Genomic DNA, 22,514 nt, shown 5'->3' with positions numbered 1-22,514 from the left:
TGATCTTTTAAAATGTAATGTGTAATTAAATACAGATTATAGATAGTCACTTATAATAGTCAGAACTTATAGTTAGGTAAGTTAGGGTTTCTAGATATATAGAGATGTATTTGAGACAGATAGATAGTCTTCAAACCTCTCAAAGACCTTCAGAAAATGGCATTTAAAATGGTTTAGGTTTCTCTTGACAATGAGAAATGTCTGCTCCTGGCAGCACCAATTACGTCTGAGAGGAAGATGGGCATCGAAGAAACTCATTATGGAGTTTGCTTTCAGCATGGCAAGCTTACCCATTTGGCAAGAAACTGCTCTTGCCTGTACTGTTTGACTGTTGTATAAACTGGACATGCAAGACCCACAGGAAAGTTACTGCTGAATTCAGTCTTAGAGGGTTCCTGCTTCATGGAAGAGTCTGCGAGACTTTCTGCAGAACACAGAGAAATGACAGACAGACTGCCAATGCAGATGGACAGTTTGCAATTTCCTGCTTTGCTGAGAAATCTTCTGGACACATTGTGGCCTATGGGCTGATGATGGATGCCCCAAAGTTACAGAGGAGCTTCGCATGACTGTCCAGGTAGTAAGATGTCTCTGTCAATCCTAGTGTTTATATATTATCCTTCTGTGGTCTCTGATGGAGTTGAAGACAGATAGTTATAATTATAGTTTTCTTTAGTTATGATAAAAGATAATCTACATATAGGACTTTGGACTCACAAGAATGAGATAGATGATATTTTCTTTAAATCTTGCTAAATGTTGATACACAAAATATTGTAACTATGTTCTTACTTTGATAACTGTTCTTTTATATATAATTTGACTATGGTAAAGTTAAGACCTTTCTTTTTGTTTAGACAGAAAAGAGGAGATGATGTGGGAAGTACTGTGATTATGTCAATAAAGCATGTTGGGCCAATAGGTATCCAAGATAGGTGGGACTAGGAGTCCAGAAGGATTCTGGGTAGGAGAAACAAAGAGAGTCAAGATGTAACGCCATGGGGTAGGAAGCCTGGAACTATTCTCCAGTAAGAGAAATACTTAGATTAACAATTATGGGGTAATTACTTAAGTCAGAGCTAGCCAGTAAGAAACAAGCAAGGCCAACAGCTTCATAATTAATACAGCGTCTTGTGTGTTATTTGGAGACTACAACACGGCAGAGCCCAGGCGCCTGGTGGATGATAAACTAAAGCGGCTAAAAAGGAAAAAGCTTCTCTTTACAGAATAGCTTCCAAAATCCATTTGTACACTAGGAAATAATGCTGTTCCACTACCAGAGGCCCCAGGTCTTCTAACTGACACACGCATTTAGGAGGCCTGGTTTGGTCCCATGCTGTTTCCCAGCTGTCAGTTTGGGGTCTATGAACTCCTGCTTGTTCTGGCCAGGTATTTCTGTGGGTTTCTCCAGCCTGGTCTTGACCCTTTCACTCGTCACTCCTTCCTATCTACAACTGGATTCCAGGAGTTCGGCTCAGTGCTTAGCTGTACGTGGATGTCTGTGATTTCAAGATCAGCCCGGTCTACAAACTTTCTTATTTTCAAAAGGAGTAGAATATGGGTTGTAGAGAGACCTATAATAAATGTAATAGAATTTGATACCCCAACATAGGTGACAGAAATCCCATGGGGTCTTTCCACTTGATGAAGTAATGAACAACATTAGGGAGAATGAATGTTACTAGCTATGAGTCCCTTGATGGATTATCCAATTTCAAGGGGCCACCCCAGAAAAGTACAGGTGAAATCAATACTGAATGGACTCAGCAGTTTGTCTTTAAATGATTATTATTTATTTGTGTATGCAACAACAATGGGAAAAGGAGTCTTTGAATTTGGATGACTTAAGAGAAGTCTAAGTGAGAAGTAAGGGGAGGAAATGGTGTAATTATATTTTAAGTAAATAAAATAAGCCTTCCAAAGTAGTGAGCTTGAAATATGTTAGATCACATCAGAGTATCAATTACCACTTTACTGAGGTGAGTAGTAAAGATATCTGAACAATTGAAATTCTCATTTCTGTATTATTTAAAAATATAAGAACACAGGTCACCTGTCAAGGGTTATAATATCTGTTTTTTGTTATTGTTGTTGTTTTTTAATAAATGAAAGAATCCAATGAGAAATTTGTTTGTTCTAAAAATGTAAAAACAGCTCATCTGAACATTATGTCCATGCATCATTTCCACTCTTCCACGTAGTGACAATATTTGCAATTGTCCCCCCTCTTATAATAAGACACTGTCATTTTACCTCACAGAAAATTGACTCTAAATTACTCTAGAAAGAATCTGCCAGGAAACAAAGATGAGAATGTTAGAAATATTTAATAATATTATTGTAAAACCTGCTGGGATAATGTTTTTAATGAAATGAAATAATAATGTAGAACATTACGACACAGCCAGCACAGTAATATAAAGTAATATAGAAACTGGAAAGGTGCCTAAATGTGAACAGACTAGATAATGGTGGATGCAGATCCATGAAAATATTAGAAAAGGAATAAGATATGCAGTGCTCAAATATAACAGAAGAATAAAGGGGGTCATTGCATGGATAGGAAAGTAGAGCACATTTAAAATATGAAAATATCTGAGCATGAGTCATGACATTTGAAGAGCTTTGAATGTTAACACCTGGGTCACAGAAGAGATCAGCCAAAATCCCATCAGTCACAAAATATGTGGAAATAGTAGACACATGTTTTCCTGTGCATCTCTAACACACTTAATGTGACTACATAATGGAGAAATTTAAACAGAATTATACTGTATGTCACCTGGAGCGTGTAATGAGAAACAATATGAAATACAATTAAATGTTAAGTCAAGTGAAGCTGACTGAAGAGACATCTAGAAAAGAAGATTGTGAGGAAGACCAGCTGGCTAGTAGGAAGTGAGTGGTACAGTGAATTTGTTACCAATGATAGTACCATTCTTTATTGCTTCCCATAGGATATGTAGTATATATGTATATATACATGTGTATGATTTTTTCTATATGTGTTTGTCCTCTCTGTCTGTACACTTAACATTCAGAAGGAAACATCATATAAAATTCAAACCTATTGTATTTATTACTGTACAAGTTAAAACAGTTTATGTCTAAAGATTCTATCTAGGCTCATGGATTCAACCACTTGTTTCTCAGCTTGAGTGACTGACCATCCAGTATCAGACCATAGAGACAGGGTCTTGGACTACTATATTTACTCTGGTTCTAACCTTTTTTTTTTTATTCTCTGCCTTGTGCATCTGCAGTCTCCTCATACTCACACCTCATACCTTTTGTGCAATGATGAACAGATTCCCTCAGAAATCATGTTGTAAATAAGTCCTTCCCCCTTAAGTGGTCCTGCCAGGTTTTTTTGTCTAAGCAATGAGAACTAAAGTAACTAAAACTCCATCTACCATTTTCGTACTCTGAGAACAACAGTGTGACTATGAAATGGTATCCTTCAGATCTCCAGTGTATGCTTGGTGATATGATAAATAGAATTAATGTAAAACAAAATAATGGAAAAATCAATGGGGGGCATTTGATAAACATGCCTAATGAGTTGATAGATCTTCAAATATCTCCTATAATTGACTAAGTTCAAAAAATATCTCCCACAATCATTCTAAGCAGGAAGGAGACACTGACCTTCAATCATCTGAAACAGCATTTGATGTTAATCTTTTGAAGTAGTTACTCTAGCTTTATTTTCTATATTAGGTGTTTATTACTATCTGTTTGTATGTCTTTGTTTCTACAATTCGACTAAATTACAGTTACCAAATTAACAGTAAACATCCAAATTACCAAATTGATACATTTGAGGATATACAAGTATGTGGTTTTATGTAGTTTTACAAGCATGTGTCTACATATACATATACCTAATAACTACCCTGAAAATTACATTGAGGGCAGTGAGCATACACATCCATGCTGAGGGTTCTTCTTATACTTTTATAATGTTTTCATAATGTTTTCCTGTTTCTCAAATCATCCCTGATAATTTTCTATCATCATAGAATATTTGACTTATGTAGGATTTCACTTATGTATGTTTGACACAGTTCATATTATATTATGTCTGGAATTTAATTTTGTCCTAATGTTTCTGATACAGTAGATATCAAAAGTACACATGAATGAATTATCCCAATTAATGTAGCATTCTGGTGTATGTGTTCGTGGGTATGAAAGATAGATTTTTGTTTATTCAGTGTTGTTCTTTTATGACTAGATTTTATTCAACATGTAGAATTCTGGGTAAAGGGAACTACACTATTATTACCTGGGATTGTCAACTTCTGTGTATATTTTAGGAAAAAAATGAGGCCTAAGCCCTTAAACACATTTTAGTGCATGGAAAACAGAAGTACTGTAAATTCTTTCTTTTGGGAAAGCTATGTTTCTCTTCCTAGCAGCTAGGGTAATATCAAAGAAGGTTTTCAATCCTATATTCTTAGAGTTTCCCAATCATGCATTGCATTTGTATTCAACATGCTCAACATATTTCCAGTTGAATTCTGGAACTTATTCTTGTTAATTAAAGATTCTACCATTTATTCAATATCCACCAGGCATTTGAAATATTAAAACATAATTTTTTGTAAGTAGAATTTTATTGTACACTTCTTTGAGGTCAGCTTTCTAGAAATGAGTAAAATAATGTAGATTTATCTTTCTGTGTCTGGTTTACTTTACTAAACATGATGTTCTACCATTCCTCCCATTTGATGGTAGTAACAGAACTTGCATCTACTGTATGAATAGTATTAGCTTTTATAATCATTCTTTATTTTCTTTTTTTTAATTTTTGAAATTTTTTATTTTAATTTTAAATAGCTTGTTTTACATGTCAATCCAAGTTCCCTCTCCCTCCCCTCCTCCCGCACCCCCCCATCTCCCCCAGCCTCCCACCCTATTGCCAATTCCTTCCACATAGGGGATATCTAGAGTCTGTCATTTCACTCAGGGTAGGGTCCAGGCATTCCCCTAAGAGTCCAGGCTGAGAGAGCATCCCTATTTGTGCTATGGGCACACGATGACTGTTTGTATTCCAGGGATAGACACTGATCCACTGCTCAGGGCCCCATAGGTTGCTCAGGCCTTCTCACTGACACTCACATTCAGGGGGTCCAGATCAGTCCCATGCTGGCCTCCCAGCTGTCAGTCTGGGGTCCAAGAGATCTCCCCCTGTTCAGATCAGCTGTCTCTGCTGGTTTTGCCAGCCCATTCTTTGCCAATTTGCTCATCACTCCTCTCTCTCTGTCACTGGGTTCCTTGGGTTCAGCTTAATTGTGGGTGTTTGCCTCTGCTTCCATCAGTCACTGGATGAAGGCTCCTGGATGGTTATAGACATCAAGTTCATTATCAGGAAAGTGCATTCGAGGTGGTCTCTCCACTATTGCTTAGCTTGCCAATTGGTGTCATCCCTTTAGATCACTAGAGGTCACACTGGTGCCTGATCTGTCTTCTAACCTATGATTCCTCTTCCCCCTATTATACACCCTACTCAACCTTCCTGTTCCCCCATGACCTACTCACTCTTCCTCTTCTCCCCCTCTCTTCTTCCCAGCTCCCAGTCCCTCCCCCACCCCTCGCCGTGTTCTTTTTGGTATTCTCTATATAGATTCTATTCCTTGGGTCTCGAGTATCATGCTGCCATGGAGACAACAGTTCATTTAATTCTTGGATCTATCGATTGCATTTTCTTTGAATATACATCACTTAGTAAGCTTGATAGACTATATGTGAACATTAATTTTAATGTTTTAAGAGCTCTCATACATTTTCCCTAATAGATTCATTGACTAATATTGTGAACTTTCTCAACATTGCATCACTTTTCCTATCATTTTTTCTTTTTTATTATTTTTATTTTTTATTACTTTTTTTTTAGAAAAAAAGATTTCTTCACATCTGAATTCCAGCTCCTTCTCCTTACCCTCCTCCTGCACCCTCCCACCATTCCCCCCAGCCTCCCACCCTATCCACATTCCCTTCCAAATAGAGGATATCTAGAGTCTGTCATTTCATTCAGCACAGGGTCCAGGCACACCCCTAAGAGTCCAGGCTGAGAGAGCATCCCTCTTTTTGGTATGGACACACTAAATCCGTTTGTATGCCAAGGATAAATACTGGTCTACCTCCCAGGGCCCCATAGAATATCAAGGCCCCCTTCACTGACTCCCACATTCAGGGGGTTTGGATCAGTCCCATGCTGGCGTCCAAGCTGTGGGTCTGGGGTCCATGAACTCCCCCCTTGTTCAGGTCTGTTGTTTCTGCTGGTTTCACCAGCCCATTCTTTACTCCTTTGCTCATCGCTCCTCCCTCTCTGTCACTGGGTTCCATGGGTTCTGCTCAGTGTTTAGCTGTGGGTGTGTGCTTCTGCTTCCATCAGTCACTATATGAAGGTTTTAGGATGACATATAATTTATTTGTCAAACTCATTATGAGGGATGGACATTTAAGGTAGTCTCTCCACTATTGCTTAGTTTGCCAATTGGTGTCATCCTTGCTAAAGATCTCTCTGGTGCTAGATCTCTCTTCAAACCTATAATGACTCCCTGTAAAATAGCATTTCTTATCCTAACAATGGAATCTTGAAATTTGCAGGCAAATGGACAGCACTAGAAGAAACCATCCTGAGTGAGGTAACCCAGTCACAAAAAAAACATGGTATGTACTCACTCATATATGGATTTCAGACATAGATCAGGGGAGTTCCAGCCCCCAACTGCACTGAAAGAGAGATGGGAAAACAGGAAAGAACCTAAGATAGATATGCATGGTACCCCAGAGAAGAGGAATGAGGCAAGATCTCCTAAGCAGTTTGGGAGTGTGGGAGAGGGGAGTGGGAGCTGGGAAAAAGAGAGGGGGAGAAGGAAAGGAGAGAGAGGTGGTAATTGGAGAGCAAAAAGCTGAATAGGTGAAGAATCTAAAACCTGCCATTTTAGCAGATGTGAAATGATAGAAAACATTGAATTGTAACTTGTTTAGCATTCCCCTTGTTGAATATTTTCATTTATTTCTTTGAATTTTATGTCTTCTTTTTTATATATAAGATTATTTATTTTATTTTATATGTATGTGAGTCTATACATGTATACCACATAAATGCAGATTGCTGAGAATACAATAGATCCCCTGAAAGCACGTTTAACAGTAGTAATGAGAGTTCTGGGAATCACACTTAGGTATTCACCAAGAACAACATGTGCTGTTAACCACTGGATCATCTCTCCAGCTACATGTCTTCTTTTTAGAAGTGTACATTCACACCTTTTCATATTTCTAATTTATTTTAAATATTTAAATTAAAGTCATTTAAGTGACTTGTCACTTACATTATGTCTTATTTTATATTTTTATTAATTTAGATTTATGGATTTTAAATATTGTTTTCTGTTCTAGTGTTTACCTTTTCAATGTGTTGGTTTTTCTTTTGCTGTTCAATTTTTTATACTATTCTACTTATAATCTTTGGATTTTAATGCTTCTTTTGGAGTAATATATAAAATTATCATTGCCCAAGTCAATTCTCAGGATATTTCCCCTACCTTCTGGTTCAGTAGTTTTATTGTTTAAGAGTTCACACTGATTTTATTACCACATCTTGCATTGATTTTTTATTATCATCACATAAGGATTCAACTTATTTCTTGTGAATATAGATATCTTTTTCTACAGTAACACCTATTGAAAAGACTATTTCAACTTGTATTCTTGGTATTTCGTTGATACACAATTGAGTGAAATACATAGATTAATTTGTACCACATTCTATGCTGGTCCATTATTTTACATGACTTGTTTATATTGTGTTATACTACTGCTTTGTAGCTCGGTTTAAGGTCCCATGATTTGGTGATAATATCTGATGTCAGTTGTTTGTTCTAAGACAGTTTCTCTATGTGTTTTGTTATGTTTGAAACACTATTTATTATGGGATGGTCTTGAGCTCACAATTCTCGTACCTCAACCTCCTTAGCACTGTGAAAAGAGTCATGTGTTTTTACACTTATGATGGGGAATGTTCTTCTGTGTCTATTTTTGTCTTGGTTGATGAATAAATCACTGTTGTCCAACAGGGAAGCAAGATAGGTATGACTAGGAGTTGAGGAGGATTCTGGGAAATGTAGTAAAGAGAAGTCGCCATGTAATCCAGGCAGGAAGTGGCATAGCAAGCAGAATGAGAATATAAGCAGGGACAAGCAGGTAATTGCTCTCTTTGTTTTCTGCAGAGACACTGAACAGAGGCAATGTAGACTCCAAATGGAATAAGACGCATGGACTTTTTCTCTGGTAAGATAAGTCCACAAGGAAATACATATATTAGTAATTATGGGTTAAGAATAAAAAGCCCAAGTTGCCAGCCAACAGCTTATAAGTATTATAGCATATGCGTGTTTCTTTGGGGAAGAGAAGTGCAGTGGGACCTTGTCAGGCCAAAGAAAACTCAAATTACAAATTATTTGGTACTTCTTATCCTTCTCTTCCTTCTCTTCCTCTTCCTACTCCTCTTTCTTACTCTTTCTAGATATCCTACCTTCCTAAAGATAACATTGATCATTATTAAATCCTGAGTACAACTAATTATAAACATTATCTTCTTCTAACTTGAAGAATAAAATCTCCCATTATGTGACTAATTATGAGTTTATACTCAGCGGGTATTTTCTGAGTGCTCAATTATTCATACAGGGCTGTTATTGATTAAGAATAATAGATGATTACTGAGCATAGGTTACAAGATCCAGCTTATAATGAACAGGATCTCTCTGGGAACCTTTGTTGGGGAAAGAACAAAAACAATGCTGAGGAGAAAACAGGAACACGAATAAAATTATTATCACCAAGGTATTCCTGAGGTTTGATCACTGTACATCCAGTAGTAATAATGACAAGAAGTCTGATATTGTGTATACTTTAGGACACGTGAACAGCAATGTTGCAGAAAGCCTAAGCAGCAATTATAGAAACTCTTTAGATCATTTGTAATGGGCAGACAAGCCTAAGTTACTTTGCTTATTTACAAGGCAGTCATAGAACCATCTTGTATCACCCCTGAAATTGTTTGACTAATGAACAATTTATATATTCACATCTACATGAACTCTATTTAGACAAATCTATATGCTTAAACTATGATGTATACTGTGACCTTATAAACAAGATCATGGGTGACCAAAGGAGCACAATAGCAGAGAGTATTACAATGATTGTGAAAATTTAGGCTAAATAATTTGAGTAAGGACCATATATGAGAGCACAATGTTTTCATGGGGAATATGTCCTAGATAAAGGTGATTAATGTGTGAGAGGAAGGGAATCTATGTAAACACAAAGCAGACAAAGATTCTTGAAGACAAGAATGGCTATGTTGAGTTTTCTTAGTGTCATGAAATCCCATGGGCTTCCTAGTGTTTCATTAGGATGAGTCATCTGAAGTGAAGTGAAAGATATGTGTTTGATGAATAATCATTCTTGTATAAGGGTAACTAGCAATATTTATCTAGACAATATGTATGTAGAGAAACATTTGTCAGGTACCGTAGACAAAAGACACATCTAAAGTTTCTACTTCTGATGATTTCTGATATGATATAGAAGATTAAACAATAGGATTAAAGGACTTAGCAAATTCAAATCAAGAGAACAAACCTATTTAATTATTTATCAAAACTTATACTATACAAACAGCCGAAGAAATAGCTCATCTATGAGGTATTAATTAAATGCTTTATGAGGTCTTTTAAAAATGCTGAAAAAACTGTATCTTTTTTTTTTCCTGTTTTAAAGTAGAAACATTGTAATTTTAGAATCTTTGTCAAAAATCAGGTGGTTGTAGGTGTGTGGGTCCATATCAGGGTTTTCAAGTCTATTCCATTGGTCTACCTGTCTATTTTTGTGCCAATACCAAGCAGTTTTCATTAGTATAGCTCTATAGTATAACTGGAAATCAGGGTTAGTAATGCCTCCGTAATTTCCTGTATTGTACAGAGTTGTTTTGGCTATCCTGGGTCTTTTGTTTTTTTCATATAAAGTTGAGTACTTTTCTTTCAAGGTCTGTGAAGAATTGTGCTGGGATTTTTATGGGGATTGCACTGAATTTGTATATTGTTTTGGTAAGATTGCCAATTTTACTATGCTGATCCTACCTATCCAAGAGCATGGGAGATATTTCCATTTTCTGGTATCGGTATCTTCTTTAATTTCTTTCTTTAAATACTCAAATATATTGATATACAGGAATTTCACTTATTTCTTTAGCATTACCCCAAGTTATTTTATGTTGTTTGTTGCTATTATAAGGGTGATGTTTCTCTGCTTTCTTTCTTAGCCCTTTCATCATTTGTATATAGTAGTGCTACTGATTTTCCTTTAGTTAAACTTGTATCCTGCCAGTTTCCTGAACAACTTTATCAGCTGCAGGTATTCGCTGATATAATTTTTGGATCACTTATGTAAACTATCATATCATTTGAAAATAGTGAAAGTTTGACTTCTTCTTTTCCAATTTGTATCCCATTGATCTTCTTTTGTTGTTTTATTGCTCTAGCTAGAACGTCACATACAATATAGAAGAGATATGCAGAGAGTGAACAGCCTTGTTACTGATTTTAGAGAAATCACATTGAGTTTCTCTCCATTTAGTTTGATGTTGGCTATCAGTTTGCTATGTTTAGTTATATTCCTGCTATCCTTGATCTCTCCCACACCTTTATCATGAAGCAGTGTTGGATTTTATCAAAGATTTTTTATATGCATTTTGTAAATTTAAGTTAGAAACAAGCTTGCTTCATATGTCAATCCCAGCTTCCTCTCCTTCACCTCCCCCAGCTGATTCCCACTCCATTCCCCAGGGTCTCGAGGCCCTCCATGGGGGTCTCCAGATTCTGTATTTTTGTTCAGGTCAAGGAATAGGTCCTCCCCTAAGATTCCAGGCTGATAGAGCATCACTCTCTATCAGATCAGTATTTATCCCTGAAATAAAAATGAAATTTGGGTGCCCATCCCAAAATGAGAGATGTCAAATATTTTTTTCAACATCTACTGAAATGATCATGTGCTTTTTATTTTATGTGGTGGATTACATTGATGGAATTTTTTATATCGAAACATCCATGCATCCAACTATGAAGCCTACTTGATAATGATAGATGATTTTTCTGATGTGTTCTTGGATTGGATTTGTCAATATCTCATTGAATATTTTTGCATCAATGTTCATGAAGGATATTGTTCTGTAGTTCTCTTTTTTAGTTGTGTCTTTGTGTGGCTTGTGTATGGTAATTATAGCCTCATAAAAAGTGTTTGACAATGTCCTTTCTGCTTCTAATTTATGGAAAATATTAAGGAGTACTTGTTTTAGCTCTTCTTTGAATTTCTGGTAGAATTCTGTAGGGAAACCATTGGCCAATTGCTTTTTTTGATTGGGAGACTTTTGATTTCATTAGGGGTTACAGGTCCATTTAAATTGCTTATCTCTTTTTCATTTAATTTTGGTAAGCGATATCTATTCAGAAAAGTGTCCATTTCCTTTAGATATTTCGAATTTTGAGGAGTATAGGTTTTCAAAGTATGACCACTTATTTCTCTTGATTTCCTCAGTGTCCTTTGTTATGTCCAAATTTTCATTTCTGATTTTGTTAATTTGCATGTTCTCTCTCTCTTTTGACAAGTTTGGACAATGCTTCTTTTTCTATTTTGTTGTAATAAAGAACCAACTCTTTATTACATTGATTCTTTGTATTATTTTCCTCTTTTTTACTTTATTGATTTCATCCCTCAATTTAATTATTTCCTGGCATCTACTCCTCCAGTGTGAGTTTGCATCCTTTTTGTTCTAGAAATTTCAATTGTTCTGTTAATACGCTCATGTGACTATTACCCAGCTTATTCAAATAGTCACTTAGTTCTATAAACTTTCTACTTAGCCCTGCTTTCAAATTGTCCCATAAGTTTGGGTATGTTGTGACTTCATTATCATTGAATTCTAGGAAGTCATTAATTTTGTTTTTTATTTCTTCCTTGACCCAAGAATGGGGCAATTGTGTATTGTTTAATTTCCATGAGTTTGAAAGGTTTCTAAAATTTGTATTGTTGTTAGATTCTAACTTTAAAGCATGTTGGTCTGATAAAATACAGGAGGTTATTCCATTTTATTATACCTATTCAGGTTTTCTATATTGCAGTGTATGTTTTCAAATTTACAGAAGGTTCAGTGTGGCACTGAGAAAAAGGTATTTTCTTTTGTGTTTGGATAGAATGTTCTATAGATGACTGTTAAACCCACGTGTGTATTAACTTCTTCTAGATCCTTTGTTTCCTTGTTAAGTTTCTGTCTATTGGTCCTGTCTAGTGGTGATAGTGTGGTGTTGCAGTTTCCCCACTATAAGTGTTTGAGGTTTTTTGTGTGTTATAAGCTTTAGTAATGTTTCTTTTATGAACATGGCTGCCTTTTATGGGGAGGCATAGATGTTCAGAATTGAGAATTCATTTTATGGATTTCTCCTGTGTGAAATATGAAGTGACCTTCTCCATCTCTTTTCATTGATTTCAGTTTAAAGTCTAAATTTTTAGATATTAGGATTGCTACACCTGCTTGTTTCCTGGGTCCATTTGATTGGAAAATCTGATCTCAATCCTTAAATCTGAGGTACTGTTTATTGCATGTAGCAGACAGATGGATTCTGTTTTCATATCTGGTTTGTTAGCCTGTGTTTTTTTTATAAGCAAGTTAAGTCCATTAATATTGAGAGCATTTCAGGACCATTGAGTCTTAATTCTTGTTTGTTTTAGATGTGTTGGTTGTGGTATCAAGTGTATTTCCTCCCCTTTTTCCTTTCAGCTGTTGATAAATTGGGATCATCTATTTCCTATGTCTATGTGGGTGTAGTTAACTTCCTGGGGTTCGTGTTTTCCTTCCAGAAGGTTCTGTAGGGCTGGATTAGTGGATATCTATTGTGTAAATCTGGTTTTGTCATGGAATATTATCTTGTTTTCTCCATCTATGGTGATTGAAAGGTTTGCTGGGTGTAGTAGTCTCAACTGGTATCTGTGGTCTCTTAGATATTGTAGAATATCCATCCATGACCTTCTGACTTTCAAAGTTTCCACAGAGAAGTTAGATGTAATTCTAGTAGATTTGCTTTTATTTGTTACTTGAACTTTTTCTCTTGTTGCTCTTAAGAGTCTTTTTTTTTATTCTGTATGTTTGGGTTTTTGATTATTATGTAAGGAAGGGATATTTTGTGGTCCACTGTATTTGGTGTTCTGTAAGATTCTCTTACAGTCATTGGCATGTCTGTCTTTAGGTTGGGAAAGTTTTATTCTATGATTTTGCTGAATTTGTTTTCTGTACCTTTCAGGTGGGTTTCTTCACTTTCTTATGTATCTATTATTCTTAGGTTTGGCCTTTTCACAGTGTCAAATATTTCCTGGATATTTCGTGTAGGGCTTTGTTGGACTTAGGATTTTCTCTTGCCGATGAGTATATTTCTCCTAGTGTATCATCAATGCCTGAAATTCTCTCCTCCATTTTTGTATTATGTTGTTTATGCTTGCATCTGTAGTTCATGATCATTTGTTCAGGTTTTCTATTTCCAGCATTCCTTCAGTTTGTGTTTTCTTCTTGTCTCTTTTTCAGTTTTCAGGTCTTAATCCTAAAGAAAATTCTGTCTCTTGCGAAGTTACATAGTTTTCTATAACATCAAACTTAGATTAAACAACTTAAGCTTTAACTCATGATCTCTGTAATTTTCATTCTTTTTTATGAAACATGCTAAAATTGTACAATTTAGTACTAGCATTTGTTGTCCTACTCTAATTACCACATTAAAAATTTGATGGGCTTAATGTTTCCAAAATAAAACTGAGTAAAAGTTACTGCCATTGCCCTCAACATTTAAAATTAAAGAAATATAGAAATACAAAACACATTAAACAGCAGTGAAGAGTCAATATTATCATTACAGTGACTTCAGGAAATGTCTCTTGGAATATGGTTGCTACATGAAAACATAAATGTCCCAGTAACTGCTATTGGGCTTCAAGCTTCAAGTTGATGATCAGAGAAACAAAGTAGTCAAGCCACAGCTCTTGCCTATACCTCAGGCTGAAATGTGTGATCCTATGTCCATGAACACTCCACCAAGCCTCAGACTGCTGCCTCTTGTCAATGTGGGGGAAGACAAAACCTCAAAATGCAGCCTGAAACATTGGGCTCCTGTCTTTGATATGCATTCTTAGTGCTGGGATTAAAGGCATGAGCTTCATTAATATTTTACACTATTTTACTCTTGTGTAGCCCTGGGGGGGCTTAAACTCACAGAGATCCGTCCTGAGTCCTGGGATTAAAATTGTGCCACCACTGCCTAGTTTCTATAGGCTACCAGTGTGGCTGCCTTTGCATTCTAATACTTTGAGCAATATTTGTTAAATCATAAATAATAAATCACCACATGTAGTAACCCTACTAATTGAATCATATAATTGGGTCAGCTTACTGCCATGAGAAAATTTTCAGGCAGCGATTCATTTTCAAATAAGTTTTTCAGTCAAATTAAAGAACCGAGATTCATTTGGAAGACAGGACTGGAATTCCACAGTAGAGACATCTGTAGAAGGCAATAGTATATAAGGTATACACCTATCTGGCATTGATGACTCTTTTATAGATGGTGGTTTAACATTAAGCTCCAGTACCACAACTTTCTGTAGGCTGGCAAACTCCCCATTATAATGAAAATGGATGGAACCTCTGAAACTTTAAGGGAGCCACCTCAAGTAAATATTTACTTTAAAAGGGTTGCTGTGATGATGGTGTCTCTTCAAAGTAATGAAAATCATAACTAAGTCACCTGATATCCACACAACATTGAAGATCTCTTATAGCATGTTCAAATACAAGGTTAGGATTAAACCCTCTTGCCTCATCACAATTTTGAGACTTCAACATATAAAGTACCAGTTAATTTATTATGGAATAATGTAATTGAAAAAAAAGACATAATGAAGAATTTTGCACAAAGAACACATAAATACCGACCTTTACAATACATTGAATATTATTAATGGGTTTAATTCAAGGACTTAATATATTAAAAATCATTAACAATTATCATTAGCAACATCATACACTAGCTGCCAGATTTTTCAGCAAAAGGCAGTATTTCTTTGTAATTTTAGATAGTAATCATCGGAGGTCAGAACTAAGAGTTTTGCAGCAGCAAGGGAAACATGTTTCAGAAAGAAGTAGTTCTTTAGATGTAAATGTTATTTCACTGATCTACATATTAGATGTCTATCTTTTCAGTATTTGGTAACTATGCCTCAAGAGAAATAATATAAGAAGTTTCAAATTCTATCAAAGACTTAATATCAAAATAATGTTGCAGTTACTTTGATGCAAATATAAAACTATAATATAATATTTTAAAAAGACATGCATTGTTAGCTCCTCACATAAAATGTTGGTTACTATCATGCTAACTATATATAGTCAAATTAAGTCTATTAGGAATTAGGCTAGGAGAGAGTTTCCCAGAATGAATTAGCATGTAGTTTTGACAACGTGCATCTTCAATTCAGTGCTTTGGCATCTGACCTAGTACTTCAATAAGTACTTATTTCATGGTGCATGTTTGAAGTTAATAATTTGGGTGGACATATGAGTATCTAACTACCTGCAGAGAGAAAAAATAGCTCTACCTGTGAAACATAGGCATTTATACAATGTCAGCATTTCCTGGGGCACCTACACCTGGACCACTGCCCAGAGAATGAGAAATAAGCCTACATAGATCCAGAGCCTCTAGAAAACAGAATATACATCAAATATTGTCTGATCTAAATAGAACTGCTTTTGGTGCTCATGTTTTATAAGTGAGGAAATTGAAAATGGAGATCTTTACTTTAAATAAAACTGAAAGTTTCCATGAAGGCACATAGGCCCATGCTTCATGCCGACAGGTCAATGACTCCAGAGCTGTTGAGTAGTTTTGAAAAGAGATAGTGGAAGGGATTAAAACTGTGGCTCCTATTAAGGTCACCAAGTTTTTCCTGCTAGAAGAGGTGAACTGCAGAGTTTCATATTCTGTCATCGAACAGTGTTATTTGACATACACAAACATTTACAAAAAGAGAAACAGAAATGTGTAAGAAGGAATGTTAATAGCATACAAATCCTAAAGTATTTACTTTGTAGAGAATGTTTGCCACAGTTGATTTACTTCATCCTGTGGGCTTTTACTGAGAGTAGAATCAATGAGCTATTTCCCAAGAAAATATCCTGCCTTAAATGCCATCATTCAAGATGACTACCGGATTCACTTCTGCTCTCACCACTGACTCACACTTAAGATGAGTATATTTTCTCATACATATTTCTCCATGGGTTCACTGTCTAATTCTTTTATTCAAAATAGATTAGTGGTCATAAGCATGGACACACAATACACAAAGGTAACATCAAAAATAGTTGAACACAAGAAACAAAAATGGGAAAACAAAAGGAAAAATTAGGTACTTTGCTCAAGGGTATTGGCATACCAAGGCATGGAAGGCCCAGAGGCAGAAGCATTAAGCAAGAGTGACCACATAGTATCCACTGTCAGGAAGCAGGCAGCTTTAGGGCAGTAGGGCTGGCTGTGTCATTTCAATGTCCACATTTCTCAGTCAGTCTCCAGCTCAAGATTCTACAACCTTTCAAAATATCACCAAAATCTACAGACCAAGATTCCAAACATCTGAGCAAATGGGAGATATTTCATATTGAAACAAGAACATTTCTCAATGGCTTCATAGGCTCACAGGCTTCTTAGATGTGAAACACATTCATTTTAACTTTGAAAGCTCTTGGCACTTCACATTCTCAGTACTGTTCAAAAGTCCCAAGATGACAATTTCTTACTTGCAATGCTCTATGCATACCACCAATATACATTGCAAATGATATATTTTCTCAATCCCAAAAAATAACAAGGGAACTCTTGATCCTCCTGCTCCTGCTTCCTTCAGCAAATCCTACCAGAGTGGACTTTGGTTGTCTATCCTACAATGAGAGATGCACTCTCTTGCTGGACTCCTGGGCAGGGTCTAAGCCTTGTCCTGGATGAAATGACAGACTATAGACACCCCCATGGAGGGCCTTACCCTCCCTGGGGAAGTGAGGGGATATTGGAGGGGTTGGTGGGAGGACATGGGAGGAGGGGAGGGAAAGGGAGAAGGACCTGAGATTGACATGTGAAGCAACCTTGTTTCTAATTTAAATTTTAAAAAATTAAAAAAAGAAATAAAAAGGGAACAGCCAGAAAAGAATAAAGCAAATGAAAACCAAAACCAAACATAAAACACCCACTTTTGTTTTAGTCATCTAGGCCTGAACATTGAACCATATAGAGTTCAATGGCCTTTACTGGGCCTAAAGCTCCATAAAATTCTGATGAGCTGTTTCTATTTTGATTTTTATTGATTTACTCTTTTTCTAGTATCTACAGCATTCTTCAATATTCATCGTATTATACTAGCATTCCAGATATACTGAATCATTCATTGTGCTTAAGATTCACTTGAAATTTTGAAAAATACCCTCTCCAGAGCCTCATCACCGCAATGAAACCTTGCCACCAATTTCCTGCCTCTAAAGTAGCTACAATTTGGTTCATGCCTTCAAGACAACATCACTATTGCAGCTTTCATGCATATAAAACAGGGGTCACATGAACAACAGTGTTCTGCTGTCAATGAAGATGAAGTCTGGCATCTCTGATTACAGTTGCATTCATCTTTTCTTGCCTCCTCCTGACTCGTTCTGAGGAAACAGTTCTCTAGGAAGAGACTATGTTGTGGTGGCTTCTTCAATTTAAGATCTCTCTTTTCAAACAAAGATATGTTTTCACATAGTCAAGCCTATAATGGGTTGCATTTTCCCTCAGTATACCTCCCATATCTTCCCTGTACAGAGTGGTAGGATTTCCTTATACTGTGTTAATCTCTTAAATTTTACAGTTTCTTCTCAACTACTTTCCTGGGAATGTGAGACTTACTCATACCCCTTTTCACAAAAAAGTGTAAATTTTTCATATCTTTATGATTGCTGGTACCATGTCTTCGCTCACACAGTAGCACAGTAAGCAACGACAACGACTAAGGGTAAATGTTACTCTTCAAAGAACTTCCTCTACTAAACTAATCAGTTCATTATTTTTGAACGAATTCAATCTCAATATTAAGGTGAAATGCATTCATATTATTTACCATATGTAATACAAATGGCCTCTAACCAAATTTGCCATGTAATATTTCTTCTACTCTAAAATCTTATGAGCCCTATATGTTCCATTCTTCCCTCAACATTCAGGCTTACCCAAGCCCCATCTGTGGTTATGTTGCTAAGCTGCTTCAATTTAGAGCTAGCTCCTAACTCTTTGCCATTCTACTCATGATGAACCAGTTCTGATGTAGTACTCAGTACAAGGTCAGGTTTATCACAGATGCAACCCCCACTTTAGCATCAATTTTCTGCACTCGCTGCATTTCTTGGTACCATGCAAAAATATCTGACAAAAGCAACCTGAAGAAGGAAGAATTTATTTTGGTTCACAGTCCATTAAGACAGACTAGAAATAGCAATCAAAGTGTGAGGTTACAATCATATTGTGTATAATCAGGAAATAAACAATTCCTCTTTTTAGTCTAATATAAAATAAGGCTACAACTAATATAAGAAAAACTATGGCATATTCTGTTGATCTCTGTATTCTTTGAAGATTACCTGTTTTCCTAAATTATACCTCTGTTTTACCTTGAAAACATAACTAATGTGATTATGTTCAATTGTAATAGGTGACTAATTACTAACATACATTTCTTTACTATTTTATAGAGTTGGTAGCAATAACTATCAATGCCTAGAAATTTGCATTACATTTATAAATGAGCTCCATAGGTATAATACTTTGAACAAGATTAGAAAAATATATTCTCAAATTTTATCAACATGCAATATTTGTATACATTATAGAGAATGTAAAATGTTTAAAACTAAAAGGTACTTTTCAAAAGTAGATTAAATAATCTGCCTTTTTATCTTCTATATCTATATCCTCCCTTGTTTTCTTCTCAAGAACTGATTTAATGATCTACTCTTTTATCCTATCATATCCCTTTATTAAATACAAAAACCTTGAATCCTTTGTTCAACTTCTTTCCTGTCTATAACCAACGACATTTTGTAACCAATCTCCCTAAACAATGACAAATATTCCTATACTATTGAATCACCAAAAAATCCACACACACCACCTTTTGGGAATGTGGGTATCATGTTCTTAAGTTACTTCCTGCTGTCTGGGCATGATACCATCTTTAGCAGGTCCTGAAAAGAAAAAATTTAGGCTTTATCAAGCTGTATCAATTTCTTCAGTCTCTGCATAAATGGAAAGTGCAGGGCTTGTCTCAGTTCAGACTAGGGCAGTATGGGAGGTTGGATCATCTCAGCTAACCTACTCGAAATTGTTCTGAGCAGTCTGTGAGGGTGAATCATCTCACTTGGCCTTCTCAAATTTGTTCTGAGCAGTTTGTGGTCCAAAGTCAGTCTATAATTGGAGTTGGTCAGCTTAATATTGATGTTTTAGTCCTGGAAAATTGTTGTAGGATTCCATTTTCCTTTTTTGTTTCTTTCTTTGCTTGTCTTGTTTTGTTTTGTTTTGTTTTTTGAGACATGGTTTCTCTGTGCTAACAGTCCTAGCTGTTCTGAAATTCCCATAGTAGATCGGGCTTGTCTCAAATTCACTGAGATCCATCTGCTTCTGTCTTGAAAGTGATGGAATTAAAGGTGTGTGTGACATCTTTCATCTTGGATTCAATCTTGTTTTGGGAGACTTCAAAGATACCCTCAGGCCAGATTACTTCTTTCCTTGATAATATTTTCCGGGTCATTCTCTCTCTCTTTTTATTTGGTTCCTTATTTGTCCAAAGGTCTTTAAATTCTTCAAGATGGTTGTTTTTATTTTCCTGGAAAGACAAAAATAAAATCCTTCTCCAACCCTAAATTTGGGGAGGTTCCTAATTTAATCCTTATGAATTTTGATCCTTTGTTTCTCCTGAATTTTTGTTTTAGTTTCTAAAGCTCTTCTATCACCCATGAAAATATATTATTTGAATAGGCATTAGATAATTTAGTTGTTCTAGGAATGAGTTTCATTCACAGTGACAGGAAATGATTGAATCAATTTTGATATAGGGGGATTAGGTAGGTCCCTCAAGGCATTTCATTGGCAATACAATAGTCTTTGTATATTTGTTTTTCTTCTGTTCCACAATAGGTGGCTCTTTGATATTAGATAAATATGTTTTGATTTTTCATTAATGTGCATGGTTGGTTTTAGAGAAGGAGAGAGGCACACTCCAACTCTAAATCCAGCTTTGATTTTTAATTGGACTGGGAATACAAAACAACTATTTGTGTTAAATTTGTAGAGAAAACCACAAATGAACATTTGGAAAGATTTTAAAAATTTTATCCTGTTGGAAATAAGGTATGCCAATAGACCAATTTTCTCTTTTTCTTGAGACAATATTTCAGGATTATTTGTCCTTTTTCTTAAGATGTCTCAATAGTCCAATGGTCTCCTTAGTCCTTAGATACACACCTTTATTCTCCTGAGAAGATAGAAATAAAACTTCAGAAATCCTCAATTTTTGGGTAGGTTCTCCTTTGTCAAGTTATATCTTGTCAATTGGAAAAAAATTAGTTTTATAGGTTAGTTTAGATTAAATGGATGGACATGCTGCTTGATGAAAAATCATATCTTCTAATTAAGAGGTGTCTTGTTCAAATTGAATCTTTATCAATTTTATGGTATCTGTAGGTTTCTTCACCTGTGGAAACAAAAGCAAAACCTTTTTCACAATATAACACATCCTGGTTTCTATGCAGAGGCCAAGACATCTTCAAAGCATGCACAGTTTTATCTATTATCTAATTACTGAATCAGCCTTTTCTAGACTCAAAGCAGTTACCCATTGAAATACTTAATAGGGAACAATGGTGTGGTGTTAGTATTTTGATTTTCTAAATTCTACAAACTGGAACACATCCATCTGCTAGATTTAATTCCTTTGAGTACTATTTAGGTTACTTCCTGCAGGTAGTGGAATTTGTTTGTATAAAGACAAGTAGGACATAGTCTTGTTGCCATGTGATGGAAAGTCTTTTTTTTCAAACATTTGCTATTGACACAGTGTTTATTTAATGAAAGGAAGAAGTAAACTTTTGCTATTTGGAGATGATAAGATAGTATACTTAAGTGATCCCAAATATTCTACTAGGTAACTCCTACAGCTGATAACCACCTTCAGTAATGTGGCAGGATTCATGATTAACTAACAATAAATAAGAAGCCATACAATATGCAAATTATAAATGGACTGAAAAACATCACTATACAGTAGCCAAAAATAACATATAATACCTGAGGGTAACTCTAACCAAACAAGTGAAAGATATGTATGGCAAGAACTTTAAGTCTTTGAAGGAAGAAACTAAAGAAGATATCAAAAAATAGGAAAGATCTCTCATGCTCTTGGATGGAAGATCAACATAGTAAAAATAACAATCTTATCAAAAGCAACCTACATACTCAATGCAATTACATTAAAATCCCAACTCAATTCCTCACAGACCTAGAAAGAACAACACTCAATTTCATATGGAAAAACACGATAGCCAAAACAATCCTGTACAATCACCACCCATGATTACAAACTCTAGTATAGAGAAATAGTGATAAAAACAGCTTGGTATTGACATAAAAAGATACACAGATCAATGGAATTGAAATAAAATGTAGACATTAATTCACATATCTATGAACATCTGACTTTTGACAAAGAAGACAAAATTTTACAATAGAAAAATAGAAATCATCTTCAAAGAATGGTGCTGGCATAACTGGGTACCAACATGTAGAACAATGCAAATACATATATATATATATATATATATATATATATATATATATATATATATCCCATACACAAACCCAAGTCCAAATGGATCAACTACTGCAACACAAATCCAGTTAAACTGAACCTAATAGAAGAGAAAGTGGGAAGTATCCTTGCATGAATTGGCATGGGAGACCACTTCCTAAATATAACACCAGTAGCACAGCCACTGAGAGCAACAATCAATAAATGGACTTTCCTGAAACTTTAAAGCTTCTGTAAGGCAAAGGACACTGCCAGTAATACGAAATGACAGACAACAGAATGTGAAAAGATTTTCCCCAACCCCACACCTCACAAATGACTAGTGTCCAAAATATATAAAGAACTCAAGAAACTATATATCAAAATGTCAAATAACCCAATTTAAAAATGTAGTAGAGACATAAACAGAATTTTCACCTGAAAAATATCAAATGGCCAAAAGATATTCAAGGAACTGCTCAATACCCTTAGTCACCAGGGAAATGCAAATTAAAATAACTCTGTGTACCTAAAAT

The sequence above is a fragment of the Mesocricetus auratus genome, unplaced genomic scaffold (assembly GCF_017639785.1).
Source record: "Mesocricetus auratus isolate SY011 unplaced genomic scaffold, BCM_Maur_2.0 Super-Scaffold_100019, whole genome shotgun sequence".
Taxonomy (NCBI): Eukaryota; Metazoa; Chordata; class Mammalia; order Rodentia; family Cricetidae; genus Mesocricetus; species Mesocricetus auratus.
The sequence above is the reverse complement of the archived record's forward strand: the minus strand, read 5'-3'. Positions refer to the sequence as shown.